The sequence below is a fragment of the Globicephala melas genome, chromosome 4 (assembly GCF_963455315.2).
Source record: "Globicephala melas chromosome 4, mGloMel1.2, whole genome shotgun sequence".
In the NCBI taxonomy this organism is placed as follows: Eukaryota; Metazoa; Chordata; class Mammalia; order Artiodactyla; family Delphinidae; genus Globicephala; species Globicephala melas.
The window spans coordinates 57352808-57377813 of record NC_083317.1 but is presented as its reverse complement, the minus strand read 5'-3'; the positions used below and the strand labels follow the sequence as shown (position 1 = coordinate 57377813).

General features: G+C 40.1%; 1 pseudogene; it reads left to right on the top strand.

The window, feature by feature from the left end:
* Positions 1–1617: 1617 nt before the first annotated feature.
* LOC138842643 (uncharacterized) lies at positions 1618–23545 on the top strand (annotated as a pseudogene).
* Positions 23546–25006: the final 1461 nt, after the last annotated feature.

Below are 25006 nucleotides of genomic sequence, written 5' to 3'. Positions count from 1 at the left end.
TCCATGACGGGAGAGGCCACAACAGTGAGAGGCCCGCGTACCGCAAAAAAAAAAGAAATTATTCTCTGAAAATGTCACCTTTATATGGAATTGCATTTATTTTTCTCTAATAAATCAGTACTGTCTCTAGAGGATTTGTTTTAAAAGATTAAGTAGCTAACTCCTTAATGAACAGGGCTTCAGCTAATTATTATTTTCTTTACTAAGAGATTTTCAAAATAGCATCTGAAATTTGAGATTGGTAATGCTAGCTGAATTCTGTTGCTAAACTGTTATTGAGTTAAATGGGACTGAGTTTGAATCCTTGCTCTCCACTTAATAACCGTATGATCTTTTATCAAAGTGGGTCCCTTTGTAGAGTAAGACATGGTGAAGATTAAGTGAGTTAATATGTGTGAAGGGCTTGTTGTAGTGTTTGGCATAAGCTGGTAAGCTTTGAATAAATGTTGTGATGTATTTTTACACAGACTCACCAGCAATTATGAACCCCAGAACAAAATAAAGTCATGTTTCTTTAAATATCCTATTCAGTATGACCTGGAGAAGCCATTTTGGCATTGTAAGAACAACTCTGTCCTCTCAGAGCCCAGGAACCCAGAGGCTATCTTAGATCTTGTGCTTAGTTAGGATTATAATCAAATCCCATCAAGAGGAAATTGGTTGGTTGTCTGCATCCTTTGGCCTCACTGAGTAGGTGTTCACTGTTGAAAATGGTAATGCAGTCCCCCCTTATCTGTGGGGGATACATTCCAAGACCCCCAGTGGGTACCTGAAACCATGGATAGTACTGAACCCTATATGTAGTATGTTTTTCCCATACATACATACCCATGATAAAGTTTAATTTATAAATTAGGCACAGTAAGAGCTTAACAATAACAACTAATAGTAAAATACAACAATTGTAACAATATAGTGTAATAACAGTTATGTGAATACTGTCTCTCTCTCAAAATATCTTATTGTACAAACTTGAAATCTTTTCCATCTTAAGCACTTATCATGCACTATGACCATCACTTTTGCAGTTTGAGGTATGACAGCAAAACTAGCATGAATTTCTTTTTCCTTCTTCAAAATTTCATGGAAAGAAGATTTGTTCTTAATGTAGATTTTAGCAACCTCAGCGTACGATTTTTTTTTTTTCTTGTAAGTCTAGAACTTTCACCTTTTCATTTAAAAGAATCACTTTATGGCTTCTCTTTGGCATATCAGAATTGCCAGCATCATTATTCTTGCATTTAGGGGCCATTATTAAGTAAAATAAGGGTTACTTGAGCACAAGGACTGTAGTACAGTGGTGGTCGATAGGATAACCAAGACAGCCTACTAAGTGACTAACGTGTGGGATATGCCAGACAAGGGGATGCTGATTTAAGATTTTATCATGCTACTCAGAATGGCACACAATTTTAAGCTTCTGAGTTGTTTATTTCTGGAATTTTCCATTTAATATTTTTGGACCGTGGTTGACTGTGGGTAATTGAAACTGCCAAAAGTGCAACTGCAGCTAAGAAGGGACCACTGTGTTGCCTTTCCACTGTGCCCTGCTGAGGTGCCTCAGGGTGCAGGTCTGTAGAGGGAGAGGAAGTCTTCCTAGCCAGGGTCCTCCCAGCCATGGCGGTCACCCAGTGCCATCAGATGACTGGACCTCCAATATCAGGCAGCTATTTAGGTTTGCATACACACACACACACTCAAACTTGCTCACACAGCTTTTTGTTGTTGTTCCCTGTGGCAAACCCACTGTGTCAGGGCGGTGGGTTCAGGCAATTTTTCCACAGAAGTAATACACGCCTAAGACAACTCAGGCCAGGTCGGGAATCTGGCTCTCTAGTTCAGAATCTGTTTCTCATATCAAGTTTTCTCTGAGCAACGAAAGCACCAGCTAACCTCAGCCATGTCAGCCGTAGTCAGCTAGAGGTGTTTGAATAACCTGCAACCTCAAAAGGAGCAAGGGTAAAGTTTTCCATCTCTTTTTTTCCCGGAAATCACCTCAGCAATTTGTACATTTCTATCTCAGCATTCTTTTTTTAAATTCTTTTTAAAGTTTTTTTTTTAATGTGGACCATTTTTAGTCTTTATTGAATTTGTTACAGTATTGCTTCTGTTTTATATTTTGGTTTTTTGGCTGTGAGGCATGTGGAATCTTAGCTCCCAGACCAGGGATTGAATCTGCACCCCCTGCATTGGAAGGCAAAGTCTTAACCACTGGACCGCCAGGGAAGTCCCTATCTCAGCATTCTTAGAGCTCCTTATTCCAAGGGATTTATGGTGGAGCAGCTTCAGTCATGGGGGAAAAAGAAAAAGGAAGCCTGTTACACTTTTACCCCATAACACAGGATGCCTATTTGTTTTACACCACTTAATGAAAAATGGTTCTTCCCACAGCTAATTGATGTCTTCCCTTGTAGAAGCTGAAGGGATTGGCAGTTTTTAAAATACATATTCTCTCATTAGAAAACTTCAAGTTCTGCCTTACCAGTCATCCCTCTACACTATTATTTTTATTCTTATTATTGTTGTTTCAGAACTGAGGAGCTAAATAGCCCCTTGGGAAGACAACTTGAGAGAAAGGCAAGTCTGATTTTTTAAAAATCCTGTACGCAAGTCAATTACCATTCTAGCTTTGGTCTGTCATATACAAGAAGATGTCCTAGCCTTATAATGAGGCTTTCTTGTATGATATATTGAATTTTAGGTCCATATCAGTTGACCATAATTATAATTTTTTTTAAAGATTTTTTTGATGTGGACCATTTTTAAAGTCTTTATTGAATTTGTGACAGTACTGCTTCTGTTTTATGTTTTGGTTTTTTGGCCATGAGGCATGTGTGATCGTAGCTCCCTGACCAGGGATCAAGTCTGCACCCCCTGTATCGGAAGGCAGAGTCTTAACCACTGGACCATCAGGGTAGTCCCCATAATATTTTTTTAATTAAAAATTTCTCAGTAGTTTGTCCCTTTAAAAAAGCCTTAGCAGGGGCTTCCCTGGTGGTGCAGTGGTTGGGAGTCTGCCTGCCGATGCAGGGGGCGCGGGTTCGTGCCCTGGTCCAGGAGGATCCCACGTGCAGTGGAGCGGCTGGGCCCGTGAGCCATGGCCGCTGAGCCTGCGCGTCCGGAGCCTGTGCTCCGCAACGGGAGAGGCCACGACAGTGAGAGGCCCGCGTACCAAAAAAAAAAAAAAAAAAAAAAGCCTTAGGAAGTTCTCATTTGTCGTAGTTCATATGAAAACCAGATAACCACCTTCTACCTGTGGCTTTAATAAAGGGAGAAAAAGCCTTGTTGTTACAGTATTATCACTGTTAGTTTGACATTCTCATCAAAGAAAACAGCTCTCCAAGCAAGGCTGTCCTTAAAGCCAGAGACAGACTTGTCAGCGACTCAGAGCCAGAAAAACTTGATTTTCAGAACTGTGGTCAAACTGTCAGGACAATGCTGCTTACATGGGAATCAAGACTAGCCCACCTGTCTGAATTTTTTTTCCCAGATGTAACTAAGAGCTCCAAAGATAAACCAACCAGCTGAGTGAAAGACATCAAACAATTGCATCAGTATTTCCCTTAAGGGGTTTGGTCCTGAAGACTAAGAAAACTCTTAAATGAGCTCTAGTTAAATGCTGTGGATCTACTGTTCCACCATTCAGAAAATGGATGGCCTCATTTTGTTTTGTTTTTGTTTTGTTTCATGTTACTAGTGGGAGTAGGACAATTGAGATTCTTTAAAAGAAGATTAAAAATATGGAAGGGACAAAAGGAAGTAGAGTAAGAAAAAAAAAGAAGAAAAGAAAGCAAGGACAAGGTTATTGTGGATCTCTTGTGGACAAGTGGATGGTGGCCCTAGGTAACCATTCAGTATGCGTTGACAGAATTGGTTCACGTGATCACTCAGGTGGTACATGAGCCATATTGATTATGGAGTGATATGTATAGATTAGTAAGATGACTGATAGTGCCTTTCTCACTGGCTGACTACATGTACAGACAAGATCAAGTTATTTTGCATAGGCTATTTCTTAGGATGTGTGGCAGGGGAGGTGGCAATAGGGGGATTCACCAGACACTCTGCTTTAAGTTATCCTGACAAAATAGGGTTATTTTCAGATTTATCATAAAGTGTTTCTGCACAAAGGAAATGTTTTGTGGAAGGAATTCATGACACCATACGAGCATGTTTCTTTAATTGGAAACTGGATACACTCTACTAAACATTTTATTGGAATATTTATTTCACACTTTAGGAATGATCCTGAGAGAAATGCTTTGTGATTAACTGTGATTGCCCACATATGAAAAATGAGTAAAGGGACAAAAATGAATATGCAATTCGTAGGGCAAGCTTCCAATTCTTTATTCATTTTCTAAGATTTCTACCAGTACCATTTCTCCCAAAGTTAATAATATTAAGCACCCAAACTAGTTAGTTTGGTACCCTGTTATCTTTTATTGTTATTTCAATCTTTAATACTATTTGGCTGTAAGTAGGAAGCTAGAGATACCATTATAATCCTATAAGCAGTTTCATTTGAACAGAGAGAACAATGAGACCCAAGACCTGTGCTGTTTTTATGTTCTTAGATAATACTCCTGACTTGCAGACTAGTGGCTTTTTTCTTTCGTTATAGTTTTATATTTTTGAATGAACAGATCCTGTACACTATGCAAGTACAGTCCCTAGGTGAGCAGCATCAGCATCACCTGGAAACTTGTAAAAAGTTCAGATTCTCGGGCTTCCCTGGTGGCGCAGTGGTTGGGAGTCTGCCTGCCGATGTAGGGGGCGCGGGTTCGTGCCCCGGTCCGGGAAGATCCCACGTGCCGCGGAGCGGCTGGGCCCGTGAGCCATGGCCGCTGAGCCTGCGCGTCTGGAGCCTGTGCTACGCAACGGGAGAGGCCACAGCAGTGAGAGGCCCGCGTACCGCAAAGGAAAAAAAAAAAAAAAAAGTTCAGATTCTCAGGTCAATCCCAGACCTACTGAATCAGAAACTCTGTGGGAGGGGGCCCGGCGATCTCTGTTCAACAAGCCCTCTGAGGTGCTTCTGAAGCCCACTGAAGTTTGAGAACCACTGAACTATGCTACTCAACACCCTCCTGTCCTTGCGTTGCATTCTAAGCATAGCGTGCAGCCATGACTTAGAACAAAGTGTAGTTCACCGCCTCTCACTAAACCTTTGTAGTTTCATAAGGACCATGCTCCAAACAATTGAGCTAAGCAGTCAATGATAAAGGAAATGTGTGCGTTTCCCCCCACTTTCCCTTTTTTGGAAAGAAGCATGGTATTTAAAGGCAGGCATTTAAAGGTCTCATTTCAAGTTCTGATGTGTCTTAGTAGTTGTGGGGCTTGAAACCAGTTGCTTAACCCCTCTAACTCTTGTGTTCACCTATAAGCACATTCTTAATGGAGTTATTTTGAGTATGAAATGAGATCTGGCAAACTCCAGCACACACAGTGCCTTTATGTGAATTAGAAAAAGGTGCCGCACTGCGGGGTGTCGGGGGCTGGGTAACATTGTCCATGTGTCTTCCTAAATTTGGCAAGGAGAACCTGGCCTGGATTTCAGCCCTGACTTCTGTCTGCTTTGCTGGACTCCTTTGTCCAGGGCACAAGTATATGCAGAGTTCTTGAATGAGATAATGTGTGTAAAGCACCTGGCATATGAGTTGCTTTTTATACAGTATATTACATACATAACACATATTACACGTGAACATAATCTTCTTATATGTATCTGTCACAGTTCATGGAGAAGATAGTACTTGGTAGTCATTTGGTTATCAGTGAAGATGCTTAAACTGTCCAGTGAAAGTTTAAGAAGAATCATTGCATTTCTCAATGCTGTGATGTATGGATCAAATTAACAGGTTAATTGAAATCATTTAATTTTACCCTTCATGCAGTATAGATTTAGGCTCTCTGGACCATTAAAAAGCAACATCTGGAAAGAAAACTGGTTTCACATTTGCTACTCATATACTATCCATGACTTATCTACAGACTGATGAAATAATATAAATAGGGGACTGACATTGCAAAATAGTAGATAAGACTTAGATACATGAAATGTGGAGAGGATATTCCCTGGCATGATATCATCTAGGTGCTGAAGACTGGTTTTGGTTCATTTTTTAAGGGCAAAGGTCAACAGGGAGAAAAGCCTGGACTTCTGCAAAAAGAGGATGAAGAGGGAGATATAAGAAGGGGAAGAGTGAAGTTTTTGGCTTCTTCACAAATTTACATAGGGTTGACCATTCCTGGATTTTCACATTTAAGAAATTGAGTGTTCTCACTCTAGGAAAGGCATACAACCTCCTGTCATGTTTGGTGGTCTTAGACTTTGGTATCCACTTTTAGCACAGCTCGTTAGTACTTATTATCACTTCCCTGATGTAAGGTGCTGGGATCCTGCCTAACACTCATCATTACATATTAAATTAGCACAATGAAAATGATGGAACAAAGCACTGGCTTTAAAAGCAACAAATTCTTTAAAGGCTACACTAAATCCTTGTCCATGCCTTACTACGTTACAGTACTGCTACCATAATTAAATGCTATATGAGAAAATGTAACAAGATATTATGTGGCCAAAGGAAAATGCTAACCTAAATAGCATCGTTAAAATGTAACACAGGAAATAAAATTGGAAATCACTATTAGAACACTGCTCATGTTACAAGATGTCAGAATCATGCATAATGCAAGAGTGGAACTGCTTACAGAGACTTTACACAAGATAATTTAAACTTGCTTCTATGGACATGCGGAACTGCTCTTTGAAGCATGGGCTCTGATGAGATTCTGCCTGGTGCTAATGACATTCCAAGGGAATGTTCTCTTTCCATCTGATGCATATTTATTTATAGGGTGCTGAATGAAGGAGTGTTCATACTGCATGGCAGATTGCACCTCCACCATATTTTTCATTAATCACCTTTTCTTTGGCATTTTCACCATTGCTTTATTATTGATCTGTTTTTTGAACCCTCTTTGTGAATAAACCTACAATCACAAAATTACCCATTGATCAATGTCAGCAAACACATTCCTGCAAACACAACCTTTAACTCCTTTTCTCTCTGAACCGTCATTCCATTTCATCTCTCGGGCAAAGGACTGAAAAAACAGATGATCCTTGTATTATTCCCTGAAGGTCAACAAATCCAGACTTTGCTAGGTTTACAAGGCTGAACATAAAGCCCATCTCAAAGAGAATACTTCTCCTCTGCTGCTCAGACTTTAAGTCAAAAGGTCTTTCTTATGCATTCTAACATTTCCCTCTACTGTGTGTAAAGACTGTAGATCACATATTGGTTTTTGTTGCCACATACAGAGAAATCACAATCTCTGAATACATGTACCAAATACAAACATATTTATCCACATACCAACCTCTCTAATTTGGACATAATTAGAGAAAGGGCTATTTAATTAGTGAAAAGTCTTAAATTATAGATGGCTGATTACTTCTGAGTACATAAAATAATGGCAGGAAGTGACTAACAAAGTGTTGCCAAGTGCAAGACCTGCCAGGCCTGTTTTAATGAATAGCTAAAGATCATTGAAATTAGCACATTAATTGTATGCATGTAAATTGCTTCTGTTAAGTACATTAAAATGTTGTTCTCTTTGTAATCATGTTGAAATTATTTATTTGGTTTGTACACCCTTTTCACAATTATTCATGGAATACAAAAATGTGAATTTCAACATAGTCCTTGCCTAAACCGAAACACTACCAATTATGAGCCTCCTAATTTTACCATGCACACCAAGGACTCATGACTTAGTTTTTAAAAAAACAAAATGCACATCTAATAAGAACACCCCCCCCCCCCCGCTTCAAGGTACCCATTTCCTTGCTTCATGTCTTTCTTTCAGACTCATGGACAGTAAGAAAGATCTCAGGGTCCAGATCAAACTCCCCAAGTGTGCCATCCCCTGAGTGCTCTACCACTTCAGAGCCATGTGACTTTGGGCACATTGCTAACTGTCTCTGAACCTTAGTTTCTCTTCTGCCCTCCAGGATTGTTATGAGAGTTAAATGGATAAAATGATACTTTGAAAGTGTTTCTCAAACTTCCATGATGATAAAAATCACCTGGGGGCACTTGTTAAAACCAAAAGTTTCCCAGGCTCATCCTCTGAGGCCTCTGCACCTACTGATTCAGTGGGGGCGACCAGCACCCTCCCCCCCAGGGGATTCTTATCATCTGGGAAACACAGTTTGGAGGCACCTGGCTTATAGTAGTTTCTTTTCTGTCATACTCTGTGCACTATATGTTGTATTGGTGAGCCAAGAAAAACAAAGGAAAAGTAGACTGAAGATACAGAACCAAACAAGTCATCACAGCATGTCTGGCAATTTTTTTCAACACCTCCAGTAAAGAGGAGTTCACCATCTTATAGAGAAAGCAGTTTTCTCCACAGTTGAACAGTTCCATTGGTTCAAAAGACAAATCTCTTATTGTGTTGGAATCTGTTTCTTTTGAAGTTCTGTCTGTTGTTCTTGCCTGCTATTTGGAGCAACATGGAACAAGTCTACTTACTCGTCCATTCGACAGACTTTTTAAACATTAGAAGAGGTCTCTTGTCTCCTCTTGATCTTCTCCTTCCAAGCTAAATATACCAAGTTCCTTCATCCATTATTGGTCATAGAACATGGTTTCTATAGTTCTCACAACCTTAGTCACCCTCCTTTGGATCCAACTTGAGACCACCAATTTTCCTCTTCATATGTGTTTTGTGACAGAATTGGATTGAATGCTATAAATTTCTGAGTAGCACAGAATATAGACAAAACATATTTCTATAAAAAATGCTCAAAATAGATTATCTGAAAAGAATGATGCACTTAAGTTAAAAGAAAGGTTTCTAATGCCAGTTTGCCAGTTCATTGACTTCCTGCATGACCTTATATGAGTCGTCTAGCATATCCAGACGCTGGATGACTGATCTCTGAAACTGGGATAGCGATCTTCCTCTGTCTACCCGTTCACCTCCTAGGATTCTTCAGAGGATAAAATATAAAAGAAAGCAGTCTGAATAATTATGTGCTACTTTTATGACCAAATCAACATAGCTATGAATCTATGTTAAAAATAATAGTTAAGATATATTTTAAGGGCTTCCCTGGTGGCGCAGTGGTTGAGAGTCCGCCTGACGATGCAGGGGACGCGGGTTCGTGCCTCGGTCTGGGAAGATCCCACATGCCGCGAAGCAGCTGGGCTCGTGAGCCATGGCCGCTGAGCCGGCGCGTCCGGAGCCTGTGCTCCGCAACGGGAGAGGCCACGACAGTGAGAGGCCCATGTACCGCAAAAAAAGATATATTTTAAAATAAAAAAAAGAAAATGGCTTGTTACCTGAAAATTCCATATAAAATAAAAGTTATTAGGTTTTTAAAGTTTTTTTCTCTTGCTTTTATAGAAAAACATGTCACACATAGGCTCATATAAAACTCATGTCAATTTAATAAAAATCCCTGAGGTTTTTTTTGACATAGATTTTTGCCAAGCCGGGTTACCTTGAGTTTGCAAACTCGAATTTTGAACTTTAAAAAAAACCAAAAAACCTTTCATGCTTCCAGAATGAGGGTCAATAGCCAGGAGACTGGACTACTAAAAAATCTTAACGACTTACCTGTTAGGTCTGAAGAGAGAATTGGACAGCACCCTCACCTCTCTTGAGTTTATTGGAATTCTTTTCAGGGAGGAAAGTGCAGCTGCAGGAGTGTTTTATTCCTCAATTCATTTCAGAGATTTTATTATCAGTACTTTCCTCTTTTCTTCTTTTTCTTCTGGTGTGATCTTAAGATCAAGTTTAGAGTAAATGAGAAGTAGGTCTCTCTCTGTCACAAAAGATTGGGGCTTAGATTCATGGGAGAAATAACCTCATTATAAATATAAAAATTAGACTTGCTGATGTTTTCAAATAATATTTAATTATACAAGGACATGTTCTTTTGTCTAATGGTGAGAGTAAATAGAAAAATAAAGAACACTGGATGGAAATAAACCAAAATATAAAAGCGATTAGTTCTAGTCAGTGAGATTACAAGTGTTTTCTTCTTTTTATACTTCCCTGTATTTTCTAAATTTTCTACAATATTCATGTATTCCTTTTGTAATCAGAAACATGTTAGCAACAAAATGAAAGAAAGCAAAGTTCTTTAACTATGCTGCTGGTGAAAAGTTGATGTTTGTATTAGAAACACAGTTTCATGAATACAGTTTTTACTAGCACCAACTCCTGAAGGTGGGAAAAGGACCTTCTTTTATTCTTCTTCCCATTTCATTTCATCTGACATGTAGGAGCCTCTATTAATCATAGATTTCAATGAGGGAAAGGCACCTGGGGCAACAATCAAGGGAGATTGAATTACACTGTGACAAAATCTTTAGAACTACTTTTCTGTTTGTGCCGGCAAACAGACTGCAACAGGTGTAAATTCTTTTTCTTTTTTAAAGTAATTTTCAAGCAGACTTCTTATACATTGGGATACACATTGATTATTTTTAAAAATCTAGCTTATTTTTAAATAGTATTAAGATTCTCACTTCCACATTAATTTCTGGTCTTTTATCTAAATTTAGGAAGTCAGGGCAGTGGTACCTGACCACTAGACTGAAAGCTCTATGAAAGTAGGAATGATGTTTGTCTGTCGGTTCTTAATTCATCTCTGGATCTCACCTCAGCATCTGGCTTAAGGCCTAACGTTTAGTAAGTACCAATAGAACAGGGTAGAAACAAGCCCTTAAGCCAGCTGACCAGGATACAGAATAGAGCTCCTTTCCCTTCTCCCTAGGGAAGGATGCCTGAATAAAGGACAGAGAAACCCTAAGAGACCTGGGCAAAAGGGGACTGAGTAGACTCTGTCAGAATATGGACAAACTGGGGAGGAGTTGGTAGAGGCAGGCTAGGGAATCCGGCTGGAATCTCCTCCACATTGTTACTGAACTGTGGAAGCTTTGTGTTTGCTCTTTGGCTTATTGCTTTTTTTTGGGGGGGTGGGGGAAGGGATGGGGTGGATTACAGATAGCTGTAAATTCACTCTGAAATGTTTGAGAAAGGGTTGGGACAGGGCCTGGGCTGACAAAGTGACAAATATCAGAGTCAGTAGGCCCCATTTCCGCCAGAAATAGAGACAGGGACTTTGGCATATACTGGATTACCAGAACAGGTGACCAAAGCAAGGAGGGGCCAGGCCTTGGGAACAAGAGGCTCAGTGTGACTTCAGATAAACTCCTTTGTTATTGGGCTTAAACTCTGTTAGGAATGACCTTTGGGTTTGGGATGTGGGGAAGGGCAAATGGGAATCAAGTAACTAAAGCTCTTGGGACATTTAGTCTGGAGAGACTGAGAAAAGAGGTGGATGGTGTGGGGTGGGTGCTCAGAGGCCTTGGCTGCCTGACCTGAAACAATAAAGCAGGGAAGATCCTTCGAAGGCAAGCTAGAGAAGACAACTCAGTAACCACCACATACCCGCAGTTTGCTGACATGCATATAACTTGTGTTCCAAAATTCCTCTCCATGTAGTAAAGCTGCAGAGATTTTTGCATCTTAAATTGCGGGCTGGAATGTGTGAGGATCCAGATGACTCACTAGGAAAGATAGCATGAGGGAGATCTGCCTTCCCAAAGCTAGGATTTCAAGAGAAAAACCACTTTTGTCCCTTGGTGGCAACAGAAGAGCAAGAGTTTCTAATTGAGTTGCACGATAATACACGCTAAATTAAACAGGGTTTAGGGAGTCAGCACCCTGACCTAAGTGGTGACTTGTGGTGGGAATTGGAAGTGAGAACCTTGAGAGGAATAATGAATTGGGGCTGCTGAACCTCTCATATCTGGACAGTCTGGACAGCTCCATATTAAGGCTAGATGTGGTTTCCAAGGGATTATTTATCCCTAGAGAGATTTGGACACAGCATTGCTAAATTAACCTATTCAAGGTTCCATCCTGTGCATCGGGAGTCCTTTTGAGCTAAAGTTACCAAATAGCCAATTTGCTAGTCCAGTCAATTCTGTGCTAGTCAGGTCAGTTCTTTGAAATCCAAGTCCTCTGGTCTGTACCGTTGCCCTTCCTGGGGCCTGCTGTAAATCTGTCAACCTCCTTCTAGTTGATTCTACCCACTCTTTCTAGATTAACTTAACAAAAACACTGCTTCCATCATGTTTTTCTCCTGTGCAGTAAACTTTGGTGCAGTAAACCCATGGAGCATTGGGTCTCAAGATGTGGCTCTAGAATCGGCAACATCAGCATTACGTGGAAAGTTGTGAGAAATGTACATTTGGTGGCCCCGTCTCAGTGCTACGAATTAGAAACTCTGGTAGTGGGGTCCACTGGTGTGTTTTAATCAACACTGATGCATGCTGGAGTTTGCCATTGAAGACAGCCTGGCATTCACAGCACTCCTTCCTCTACAGTCTTCTGATGCTTGCCTCTTGTATTTGGTGTTCCTTGATCCTGCCTTGTATTATGGTTTTTTTGTTAGTGTGATCTGATTTCAAATTCAGAATTGTAAACTCCTTGGGGTCCTGGTCTGTGCGTTTTCTGGATTTACTAACTTGTGAAATCATAAAACTGGAAAAATACTATCCAGCGTCTTCATTTTGCAAACCTTTGAACAGTACCGTGTGCATAGTGGACATTCAATTAACAATTGCTAAATGAAATAACATGTCCTCAGGGGTCACAGGGGTGAATTAAGACTGCTGAGACCTCAGTGTCATTGCCTTAATTTAGATGGTCCCTTCTGGCACCCTCTAAGGGTTTGTGAATGCCTGTGGAAAGCCTTGGATGCCTTTGCCAGCCTTTCCCCCATGGTCCTTTGCATGGACTCTGTAATTTGCTTGCTGAATACAAGGCAACATGGTGTTTTGAGATAAAAATGGCAGAGCAGTTGAATTAAGAAGAAAATCAAAACAAAAACAAAATTGGTGTTGTTTCCTTATTGCTGCTTTGAGACTCGGCATGAAGTATGAATCTGTCATAACCAAGAAATAATATCTTGCCCGAATATCTAAGGCATAAATAAAAATTAATTGCAGCACACAGCTGTTAATTATTAGGCTTTGGAGCATTCCAGGAGCATTTGTTCATGAACACCTATTTAGATAAAGATCCCTTGCTCCTTAGGACATGCTGACATCAACTATGGAGACATTTGCCAGTTGTGGATTGGTTGCATCTGCATAGTCTAGAGGTCCAGGCTGCCGGTGGTCATGGCACTTGTAAGGGATACTCTTTCTCCATTTCACAAACGTTCACATCTAAAAGAGGAGATTCTTGACTTCTAAGGATGGCTTTGTGGCGATTCTTCTTCTAAATGAATTGGGCCATGGGTGTGACAGACATTTGTGTGTGTTTGTCACTTTGTGGCAGGCAGCAGATCATAATGGTGTGCTAAATACATAAATAACTTTTATCTTGGATTTTTATTATCAGAGTTTAATGCTTTAGGGCCTTGTTAGAATCTGTTTCTCTCAAAAGAATGGCCAAGACCTGAAAAATCTCTTTACTGTTCTTTAGAAGGAGGACAAAGACAAAAAAAGCCTTTGTGTCCCAGAGATGAGAAGAAATTCAAAAGGTGCTTCATTCTTATAGGTTAAATTCACATACTAATAAAAAGGAGGGAAAATAGGAAAAGAGATGCTTTTTCATTTTCTGTGGGCAGGGCAGCTGTACCAAATTTAAAAAGCCTATCATTTCACTCTAGGTCAAGTTCTTTAAGACAAACTCACATGGACTTTCCTAATTTTTGTTTTGTGGTTGTTGTACTGGGATTTGGTTTAAAGTGCTGCTACTTGTTGTTTAGAAAGTTTCAGGGTAATTATATTGATTGTAATCTCCGAACTGCGGGCCTGGTTTTCCTGATCTGGTTATTGTCAGGTCCTTCCTATTCTCCAGTTTCTGCCACCCTCCTCTCCCTGTGACTGAGCCTTCTAAGCTCACTGTGGCCAGACTTGACCTGGGAGAGGAGGCATTCAAGGAACTCTAACCCAACACTTTTGTTCCGCAGCATCGTTAGTTTGGCTTCTAGTCTGCCTTTGGCTTCTGCCATATTTCTAAAATCATATATGTCTTTCATTCCTTGGATTCAGTATCTACCTTGTACTTTAGTTCTTGTGCCCAGATTTTTGTCTCATTACCAAGGACTGAGTTCCTGTCTCAGGAACTTGCCAGGTGTGCCCAAGTCCTCTAAGGACACATAAGACTCAACCTTACCCTTGCCATTCCTCCCCTTTCTCAGTCACCAGGGTCCAGCCTCTGCACCATAGGCTGACTGAGGCTCCACTATCACAGATTAGGCAGTACGATGCTGCCTGCCTGAATCCTGGGGCATTTTTCACTTCTGGATCTCTCGGCACCACGCTGTAATTTTGTATTGAGTGAACTTCTACTGTTTTATGTTTGTCTCCTGATTCCAGTTTCCTGGCTGCATTATCAACTCTTATGTATTGCATATTCTTCAGCTACTTTGCTCTGTCTGCCAGACTGGACATCCTACCAGTACCTGCAGCTGGGCCATCCTCCCTGGTGGCAGGTTTAGTTTCAGGTCCCAGATTCTTCCACTATGACCTGCCCAGGCTGAGCTTAACAAATTCAACAAATGTAAAATATGCCCTTTAAAATGTTTATGTTTCAAATACTGTAGTTTAATCATTTTTACTCCAATTAGGTTCTGTTACACTTAAAGAATTATTTCCACACTTTTTTATTATTCTATGTGGATTGTGAAAATGGTTGCCTTTACCTATTTGCAGGTCTTTTAAATAATAAAATGCAAATGAACCTTGCTTTTAATGGACATTCTGAGCAAAATTCTTCCGAGAATAACTTTATATTTAAGAGTGATATGATCTATTGAAATTGTGCCTATTTCTGTCCTATTATCCATGGGAGAAACCCTGGGCCTAATTATTATGCTTATCTATTGCCCTCAATCCTAAACTAAATGTGAAGAGTCATCGAACAGGCAAAAGCAAAGAAAATCTATTTGTGCCTGAGTGTGGCTGTGTGTGTGTGCGCCTGTGCGCACGCCTTGAGAGAGTAAACGGTGAGAAAGGGCAGGGCCAAGCAACTCCATTCACTTGACAAATGTATAAAGGATCCCTGTTCATATGATAGTTATCAATTATGTGAATACTTATGTTGGATCAGGCAGTATGATGGACACTTGAATTACCTCATTAAAGCCCCCTTAATTAGGTACTAATTTTGTTTCCACTTCACATGAGAGAAAACTGAGGTTTAGAGAGGTTAATTAATTTACCTGACTCCACACACAACATGATTGCTGGATTAGAGATGTGCTTCCCTGCAGTGAGGTCCAAATTTGTATCCTCTGGATTATCCTCTGCTTTCCTGTTCTTCACTAAGACGTCTCCAGGTTATTTTTGCATAACCAGGGAAGTAATAGAGAATGTGGGAGGAAAATAACTAACGTTTACTAGTTACAATTTTCCGAGGATTTTTACATACAATATCTGCTTAGTCCTCAGAAAAAGTTAAGTGTTATTGTTGTCTCCATTTAAGATGGCAAAACAGAAACATCAGATGACTCCATATTGTCGTAGGTAGCTGTAGCTTCCTTACCTGACTATTGTTTACTATTCCATTGTGAGACTCTACCACATTATCCTAACAATGGACGTTTAGATTTTTTCAAACTTTTTGTATTGTAAGTAGTTCCTCTGTGAACATTCATATGCATATTTCTAGTGCACATTTTGCATAGCCTTTTCTTAGGTATATACCTAAGAGTATATATGTTGAAACTGAACACTTAAGACAATAAGTAAAAAAAAAAAGCCATGTGTGGAGCAATGATGAGAGTGTGTCATGAACCAGCAATTTTGATTAAATTAATTCTATGCACCTGAGGTCAAAAACGAATTCTGTAAACCTGAGGTCTCACTTTTCTCCCCCAAGACAATCACCTAACTTGGTAACTTATCTAGGGCAACAGAGTGGTGGAGCTGGGACTGACTGCACCTAAGTTCTGTAATTCCAGACAGTTCCCAGGCCTGTCCCACCTCAACACAGGAACATCATTCTCACCATTCTACTTGGGTGGCCTGAGATCTACAAACTTCACAGGAGGATTTTACACCATTGAGTTGCAAGTCTGTTTCTGCAGAAGAGATTTGGTTTTGAGAAATTACTCAAGAGTGTTTATATTGCTTCACCCATGGGCCTGTGTGCTGCTAAGCTTGAAATGAAAAGAATGGCTTCGTGGTTTCGTTTTATGGGGGAACCAAAGCCATAGAATTATGATCCAGTGCATATAACATTGAAGGATAACAATTTAAAGTCCAATAATTCTTTGCTATTTATCTTCACCAGAGGATCTCAAAGAGTTTTATGAGAAATTATAGACTAAGAATTTGGAAGAGTTATGTGCAATTTATAGTTAAAAAAAGGAAGTGCTAAAGTTTTCTGGAATGCTCCAAGGCTGTCATTAGAGAAGGCATGAAGACAGCCCAGGATCATTGACTCTTTGGCTAGGAACCCTGGCAGGACTAGATGTGACCAGACGACTCGGTGATCCTGAATGGCTTCAGCTTGCTTTGTGTGGCAGTGTTCCTTTTCCAGGGGTCCTGCTGCTTGAAGGAGGACTTAGAAGAGCCGGCATGAGTTAGTTCCCCAGAACCTTTAAGAAACAGGTGGTGGTTTATATTTAAGAAATATTGTGGTGGTCATATTAATACAGCTTTTGTAATGTACTCTCTTTCTGGTTAGTATTTCTCCCTCTTCAATTGGAATTTTAAGCACCATAATGATGTGAGCCAGCTGAAGCTTTTAAACAGCACAAATATAAATGGTTATCCTAAATTATATTAGGGAGAAACTCTACTTGAATTATTTAGGTTAATAAATAAAGACACTACATTAATATAAGCTTAATACGTTTTAAGACTAAATATGCAGTTCTATAAAACTTTGGTGATTTGTATGCTTTCTGTTGGCTGGCCGTAGGATTTTTAATTGAATTACTACAGAAAATTCAGCACAAAATATTATCAGATTTAACCACCCACTGAGTGTGTTATTTGTTACTGTTTCACTAGGCTAAATCAAAGGTCACACGTCTGTTTTTCTGCATTGATTTTCAGCCCAGAGGGGTAAAGTTTTAAAATGAGATGATGAAATTTTAGAAAAGAGCAAGAACTTAATAGAAGGATAATACTCAATTATTTTCCTTAGAAAAATAAAGCTTTCATGACTACCTTATATGTGCATTCCTAGCTTTTTAATAGTTCGCTTCTTTGACGTTCACATTCTGAAGCCTGTAACTAGTCTGAGGTTGAAACTGGAAGCAGAGTTGTAGGGGGACAGAGGTGCTCATGGAGAGAAAAGACCTGTTGGCAAACCCAGTATCCACATTTCAAGCATAGTGCCTTCTGGCCATATCCCTCTAAAAGTTCAAAATGTAGGTGGGAAGGCAGCCTGGCTGGAGGATTCAACCCAGCAAATAATCTTTTCAGAGCCTATATGTCTTCGTTAGTCATAATAAGTGGTTAGGAGTGACCCCTCCCTTTTTTAGCTTATTACGAGTCAGTGTGTCTCATTTTACACCTGAGATTATTTAATTCAATGGTTCTCAAAGCGCAGTCTCCAGACCAGCAGCATCACCTAGGAACTTGTTGGAAGTATATGTTCTCATTTGTTCATCCAGACCTACTGAATCAGAACCACTAGGGATGGGGCTCAGCATTCTGTTTTAAAAGCCCTCCATGTGATTTTCATGCCTGCTAAAGTTAAAAAACAACTGACTTACGTTGATCAGTGTATGCTTTTTGGTAACCATATCAAAGAGTGACTTTCCCAATGTCTGATTCATAGTAGGCTCTCAATAAATATTACCCTGAAAATGAAAATATACTTAAGTTGTAATGCTACATTCTATAATGTTTACTATCATATTTTAGTCCCTTTGTAACTGTATATTCAGATTATTCATTTCCTTTCCCTTTAAGATTAGCTCTTCAGCCTTTTATTTAATATGAAAGGTTATCTTCAAAGAAAATCGTTGCCCGATGCTTCAGTTATTTAATTCTCTGGAGAGTCACTGAGAAGCAAAGTTGGCTCATGCCAATCATTTCTTTCCCATTTTTAAAGAGGGATAGTCACTTCACTGTCAATAATGATTAGTGAATCTTTTTCTAATCTCTTCTGCAGGACCAGCCAGAAGTTCAGTGGCCACGAATTTGTTGTTTTAGAACTTCTAAGTTGGCTTTGAGTCTGCTTAGACAGCAAATTCATCCAAGGGCTTTAATACTCTCAGCTTTGCTTCATGTAATATGTGAAATGAGGAAAAATCAATCACAGAGAATTTTGAAGTGCAGTAGGTTTATGGAGACAAAGGGGTTCATACTGTGACATGTGAATTCATGTGTATTATATACCCAAATAATTTTTGATTTGTGAAATTCAGAGGAATCATGGACTTGAGATTGAGTGACATTCATGTGGTACAAATCTCTTTTGCATCTTGTCAGGCAAATGCCCTCTGGGGGTGGGGTTGAACAGCATCCCTGCATATGAGCACATCTAGCTCTTGTGGAGAGGTTCCTCAGGTTGGAGCATCAAAAGGGAGAGTCAGGGCCTGAAATTGTGTATGTGTCCTATGGGAATGAAATAGCAGATTCTGGGTAAAAATTTGCTGTCCAGGGATCACTGAGATTTGGGGGAGGCCCGGCATGAAGCAGGGTGGGGATGTAAGGATGGCCAGGGTGTGCTGACACTCTATGAGGAAGATGAAAAAGTGTGGTAGGGGTGGGAGGGAAATGGGCCTGCAGGGACCCAGGGATCTGAATAACTATAGGGCCTCCCTGGGTAGCATTCCTTGTGATTCTAGGGGGGAAGTGGGTAGGAGCATGCTGCTAGTCTAGAGTTGTGCTGAGTAGGGCTAACCACTCCCTGAGTAGCTCTTTTTTTTTTTTCCTGAGTGAAGCCAGCTACTGACATCACAGGCTCCAGATTGGTAGCTGGATTTACAGCTGAGCCCTGGCCGGCACTGCTCAGTTTTGTACCCCAAACTTCAATTCGTTCAGAGAGAGGGGAGAATGGAACTGTAGAGCCCAGGCTCTGGGAGGCAGCCTGTAAAGACCTGCATTTTGAAGTCCACAAACACTGAACACCTTCCAGGTGCCAAGAACCTTGAAGACACTAGGGATGAAGTGACAAGCAAGACTTCCTGCCCTCAGGAAGCGCCGAGCCTAGTGAAGGGGACAGATATCTAAACAGGTTATTATAATCCAGTGGGTTGATTTTTGTAGACACAGAATGTTACCTGAATCAATTCAGTTTTCTTCTGCCTGAGGAAGTCAGCTAAGTCTTCCTAGAAGAGGTGATACTGTCACTAGGCCAGGTAGCAAAGAGGGGAAGGGGCACTGCAGGCAAAATGAAAAGCATCTAAAGAAGTATAGTGCTCTCAGGAAATGGCAAATGTTACGTTTTCACAGTAGCAGAAGATACCTGAGGGTGACTGGTGGACCTGAAGTTGGACAGGTGATGTAGAGTCAGATCACAGAGGACCTGTATCTTTCTGGGGGAATAGGGAGCAGCAGAGCTTTAAATAGGAGAGAGACATGATCAGATTTATTTTAGAAAGATTATTCTAGCTCATTTGTGGAGGGTGAATTAGAGGGAGTAGAGCCTTGTCAAAGTATGGTTGAGGCATGGTGAGGGTTTGATTCAGGGCGATTTCAAGGCAGTGGAGAAGTCAAGTTGACTTTTGGACTCTTTGCCCAGCTGACTTCTCTTTTTTAGTTCTATCCTCACCTCTTTGGGGGCTGCTCTGGCTGCTGCTTCTATAGTTGCTGTCTCCATAGTTGCTTCTGATACAGCAGATAGATAGAACTTGAGCCTACATTCTCTCATTTATTCCATGGAACATTTTTGTCTCTCAAAGATTTTACAAACTTTCCTAAGAGTGTGGAACTAAAGTTAATTACAAAGAATCCTATGTTAATATACTAGTAAATAAATTCTGTCCTTAAATACCATCTTTTGTGATAAGCAGTATTCTTTGGACTTGACATGTAATCTAAGTGGCTTACACTAGATGCATTAATTCATTCATGAAACTTTTATTGACATTTAACATGTGAAGGCACTGTTAGCTTTACTGAAGGGTAACATAAAAAGTACTGAATGACCTCTTGCAGAATGTACCAACACTGCTTAATTCTTTACAGCTATAATGCAAGGAACTTTCTAAAAGCACTTGGTTCATTCATTCATACGTTTACTCATCCATCCATTAATCCATCAGTCAGCATATATTGGTTGAGTATATACTTTGTGAAGGCAAAGGAATGAAAGGAGGAACACATTAGGGGTAGAAATAAAAATAGAACAGAATTTGGGTGGAGCTCACAGTTCTCAGAAAGTCCAGAATATAAAAATAACCTCAAGATTCTGGACAACTTACTCTTTAATACTAGGGTCATTTTCATTATTAAAAAGCATCTTGGTTTAGAAAGTGATGTTTTAGCTCCTTAGATAACCTCTCCTATCTTTGCTTCCATGTTTCTCTGGTAGTTACTTGAAGCTTTTGATCACTGGACTGTGGAACTATATTCATCAGGCCACAATAATTTCAAGAAATGAATAATGAAAGTATTTTCCATTATCTTTCTATAGGATTTTCTCCTCAGTCAAAAAGGGACCAAATAGTATGCTTTTCTAGGCAGGTGTGATAGAAGATATTCAGTGTACTCCTCCCACTTCCCAACTGATGGATTCGTTTGAAAAGTGACCCAGTTTCAGAATTTAGCTACTAGTTGTTTGTGTAAAGGGTCATAAGAGACCATCTTAGAAATACTACATACCCAGACATATTTTGATCTTTTCCTACTTTAAAGTCCTGCTTTAATTGAAGAAGGCCTTTCTCTTTCTATAGTCTTCTAGTCTTTTATGGAAAGAGCACTTGCTGGGAGTTAGATGACTTGATTTCTAATCCCAGCTATGCTGCTGACTAGCTGTATGACTTTAGGCCAGGGGTTGGCAGGCTACAGCCTGCTGCCTAATCTGGCCTACCACCTGTTTTTGTAAATAAAATTTTATTGGAACACAGTCATGATTATCTGTTTACGTATTGACTGTGGGTGCTTTCGTGCTATAGCAGAGATGAATATTTGTAACAGGGCCATATGCGCCACAGAGCCTAAAATATTTACTATTAGGTCCTTTATGGAAAAAAGACTCCAAGCTCAGCATTACGCAGGTCATTATCTTACTTGAGTCTCAGCTTCCCCATCTGTAAACTTTAGGAATTGGATTAGGTTTTTCCCCAGGGCCCATGTCCTTCTTAGCATTCTGTTACTCTATAGCTCTTCCCACAGAAAAGCCTCATCTAATACAATCACTGTACACTGGGATATAAACCTATTCATGTTTTCATTCACTTATTCGATTCATTAGGCACCTGGCAAGCCTCTGTAGAAAACTAACAAGTCTAAGAGACTCCCTGCCCTTGAGAAGCTTATAATCTGGTTAGAGACATAGTTACAATGTTCAGAAGTTAAATTATAATAGAAAATAATAAAGGATAACATTCCAAATTTAGTGATTATTATTAAAGGTGTTCAGAGGAGAGAAATCATTATGGGCTGAGATGATTAGGGAAAACCTATAGGGGAAAAGTGGAATGTTTTTAAAGAATAGTCATCTCTATGACTCCATAGAATACTGGATTTAGTGTCCCTCTAAGGTAGTAGTTTTCAAATTTTATAGTGCAGGAAAATCACTTAAGTTACTGGGAAAAAATGTAAATTCCTGGAACCCAGCTTTAGAGATTCTGAATGTAGGTCTGGGGTATGTCCCAGAAATCTGTTTTTTCAAAAAGTACCCCAGGTGATTCTGATATACATGGAGAATACTGCTCTGGAAATTTGGCAAGTTTCTGCCTAGGAATTTATTCTAGGTTTGGCCGAGTCTTATTAAATCATGGATTTTGTGTGACCAGGAGGAACTCCACTGTCCATGGAGCAATTACTTCAGTGACTTGCTCTCTCCTTTTAGGGAATCTGAGATCTCCCAGGCCAAGAAGAACAACCTGAGGACTCTATTTCTGAAGGCCATTGAACTCCTTTAGATAAGTCCAGAGGGGAAATCTGAGATCAGTACAGCTGTTTGTCTACGATAGCTGAGGGTAAATCATTGGAGTCAGGGAACTAACTACTTCCATTAGCATCTGACTGTTGGTCCTTTTGTTGTGAGCTCCTTGTTTCTGCAAAGATGGCTGGGGTCAGCATAGTGGGTCAAAAAAAAAAAACCCTAGATGAGAGAGGTTGGGAATCTCCAGTCTGCATCCCAAACCGTGTCGCTGATGACTTGAGCATATCACCAGATACTGAAGATACAGAGGATAGATTCCACCCATGGGAGAATGACCCTCTGAAGAGAAGTTTGGAATTATCATCAGAGCCATGGGAGGGGACATCTGGAAGACATGTGGGTGATGTTTCATAAGATCCTGTCAGGCCTCCAGTCCAGAAGAGAAAGCTAGATCCACTTCCAAAAAAACATAGACATCTTAGAAAGGTCATAAGGACAAAGAGAATGAGAAAGAGGAAGAGGAAAGTGGAGACCCACTGCCCTGACATTCTTCCAACGCCTTTGTTACCACCACAAAGTGAAGAAGATGAGGTGGTAGATAAAAAGATGACCCTACTCAGTGCCAAGGAAAGTGATCCTGACCTTCCCAATGAGGTAGGGATGAGGCATGGGGTAGAAAAATTCTGGGCTTGCCACACACACTCCAAGCATATACCCAAACGTATAATGGCTCAATACTCTAAAAATGTATTTCTTTCCCAAATAACAATTCTAAGTGGTTCCAGGATGGAGGCTGAAGGAAGAGGACGTGGGTACCACAAAGGCATTCAGTGATCCAGGCTGATGGTGCCTCTGCCAACCTCAGCATGCAGTTTCCATGGGGGATCCTGCGTTACTCCAGAAGGGAAAATAACGACAACTCTTCACCTGGGGTGGGAGGAGCTGGGGATAAGGAACTTGAGAAACAAACTAGGATCCTTGGGCCCAGATAGGGTATGAAAGAACTGGTTCTGAAGGTCAGGTTCTTTCTGTATAGTGCATTTGCATTGAGGGCTTTTAAACGTTTTGTTCTACTTGCAGAACAGATTACAGAGCCAGCAGGATGAAGGTACCTGTATGATGCCTCAGTAATGTCAGATCCAGCCCTGTGAGCTCTCAGGGTCCCAGGAGCTCAGGCCCTCTTCTCCTGCAGTGAGATCCTTGGCATCACCACCACTCTGTCTTCGTTGCTTTTTAAGCTGTGTCTGCCAGACGTTCTCAAGGTCTAGGAAGAGGAAATCTCCTGGAGGAGAGGGCACCAGGCAAGCTGAGACAGGAGGTGATGCTAAGGCTCTGAGACCTGGTCTGCTGAGGGTTCTAGGCAAAAACAAAGTACAGCCTCACTGAAGTCTGTAGCCAGTTGAAATTGATTTAGGTTTCCCTTGTGTTTAGTTTAATAGTTTTCTCTGTGTCATTGTTCCTGTTACTTGAGCTCTTGTCTGTCTAAAAGAGCTGCTTTTAAGTTGAGATCCTCAAGCCTAAAGAGGTAGTAAAAGCAAAGTAACTTTGAGGCTTTTAATACTGTGCCCAGGAGTGGGATTGCTTCTTACTTCCTCCCATTAGACTGAAGTAGGATTCACTCTGGAGCAGTGGTTCCCAAATTCATGCATATTTCACTCATGTATTTAGTTGGCTTAATTTTCACTAACTTCCCTGAGGATGGAAGTTGTACAGTTTCATCATTTTGAGTAATGTCTCCTGATATCTATCACCAAGTAGAGATTTCTTATGCCCAGCTCCTCTCATTTTTTCTTTTTAACCTTTAGCTAGAGATTCATTTTGCATTCTTCATTTTCAGTACTTCGTTGAAATTCTGCCACTTTCTACTTGATTTGGCAATGCCAAATCAGCGGGTGGTGGTTATTACTGTTCTTTCACATGATGCCACAATTACTCTCCCATCTCTAAGCATTGTTTCATTTTCTTTTTCTTACTTGTTAGTAAGATACCTGGCTTCTGAAGTGTGCCTGCGGTGTTCTCTCTGTATTGAAAACATAGTCACACTAGGTAATGCTCCTTCCTTGTCATTCTTTAGCCAGACTCTCACAGAATCCTGAGTTCTTCTGAGAATCCCAAATACAATAAGTACTTTAAAAAAAAGTTCTAGATCATTTCACTTCCCCCTTGTTCTGGTATGCTGGGTTAATCCTCTTCCCAGGATAGAAAATAAGAGTTTAAATTAACCTTATACCCTCCTAGGAGGAGGGAGTAGGTTTAAGAAGAGTTTGAGAGTTTCTCTGTAACTTTAATTACCTATTGTTATTTCCTACTTGTCCCAGTTTCCCAACTCATATAAGATTAATAAATAAAAGTAGAAATATCAATAAGTGTGTAAAGGATCTGCATAGGAAGGAAGTTGTATATTTTCTTGCTTCCTTAAGACTGACCTTGATGGTTACTATATTGGAATTAGAGAAGATGACCAATATGTTTGTTTTGTTCTTTTCTCTCCTGGAACAGGGCTTTGTACTGTTGAGAGAATGTAGTTGGAAAGGGAATAGAATGAGTTGCAAGAGCAGTGGCAAAGATCCTTAAGACTCCCTTGGAGGTAATTGGTAGAAATTGACCTTGAAGAAGTCTTTTGTGTTATGGTGTGTTGACAATTTCAAATTAGAATTAGGAATTTTGCTAAATGTCATACTCAGTGCCTGGAGTAAAATGGGGCCCATTTCTAAATCAGTCATGCTTTGAAACCTTTATTTTTTTTAAAAAGTCATTGATTTCTTGTTTTAGAAAGTATGGAGTTTTAATAGAGTTAATAGACCGTTGGAAATGGGGCTCAAGCTATTACATGAATTTCCAATTATCCAAACTATATTTATGTGCATGTTTTCTCAATTTAATACAGGCAAGGCATAATGTACATAAAGTCTTGAGTCATAGAGCCTATTATTAAAGGCTCAAAGGA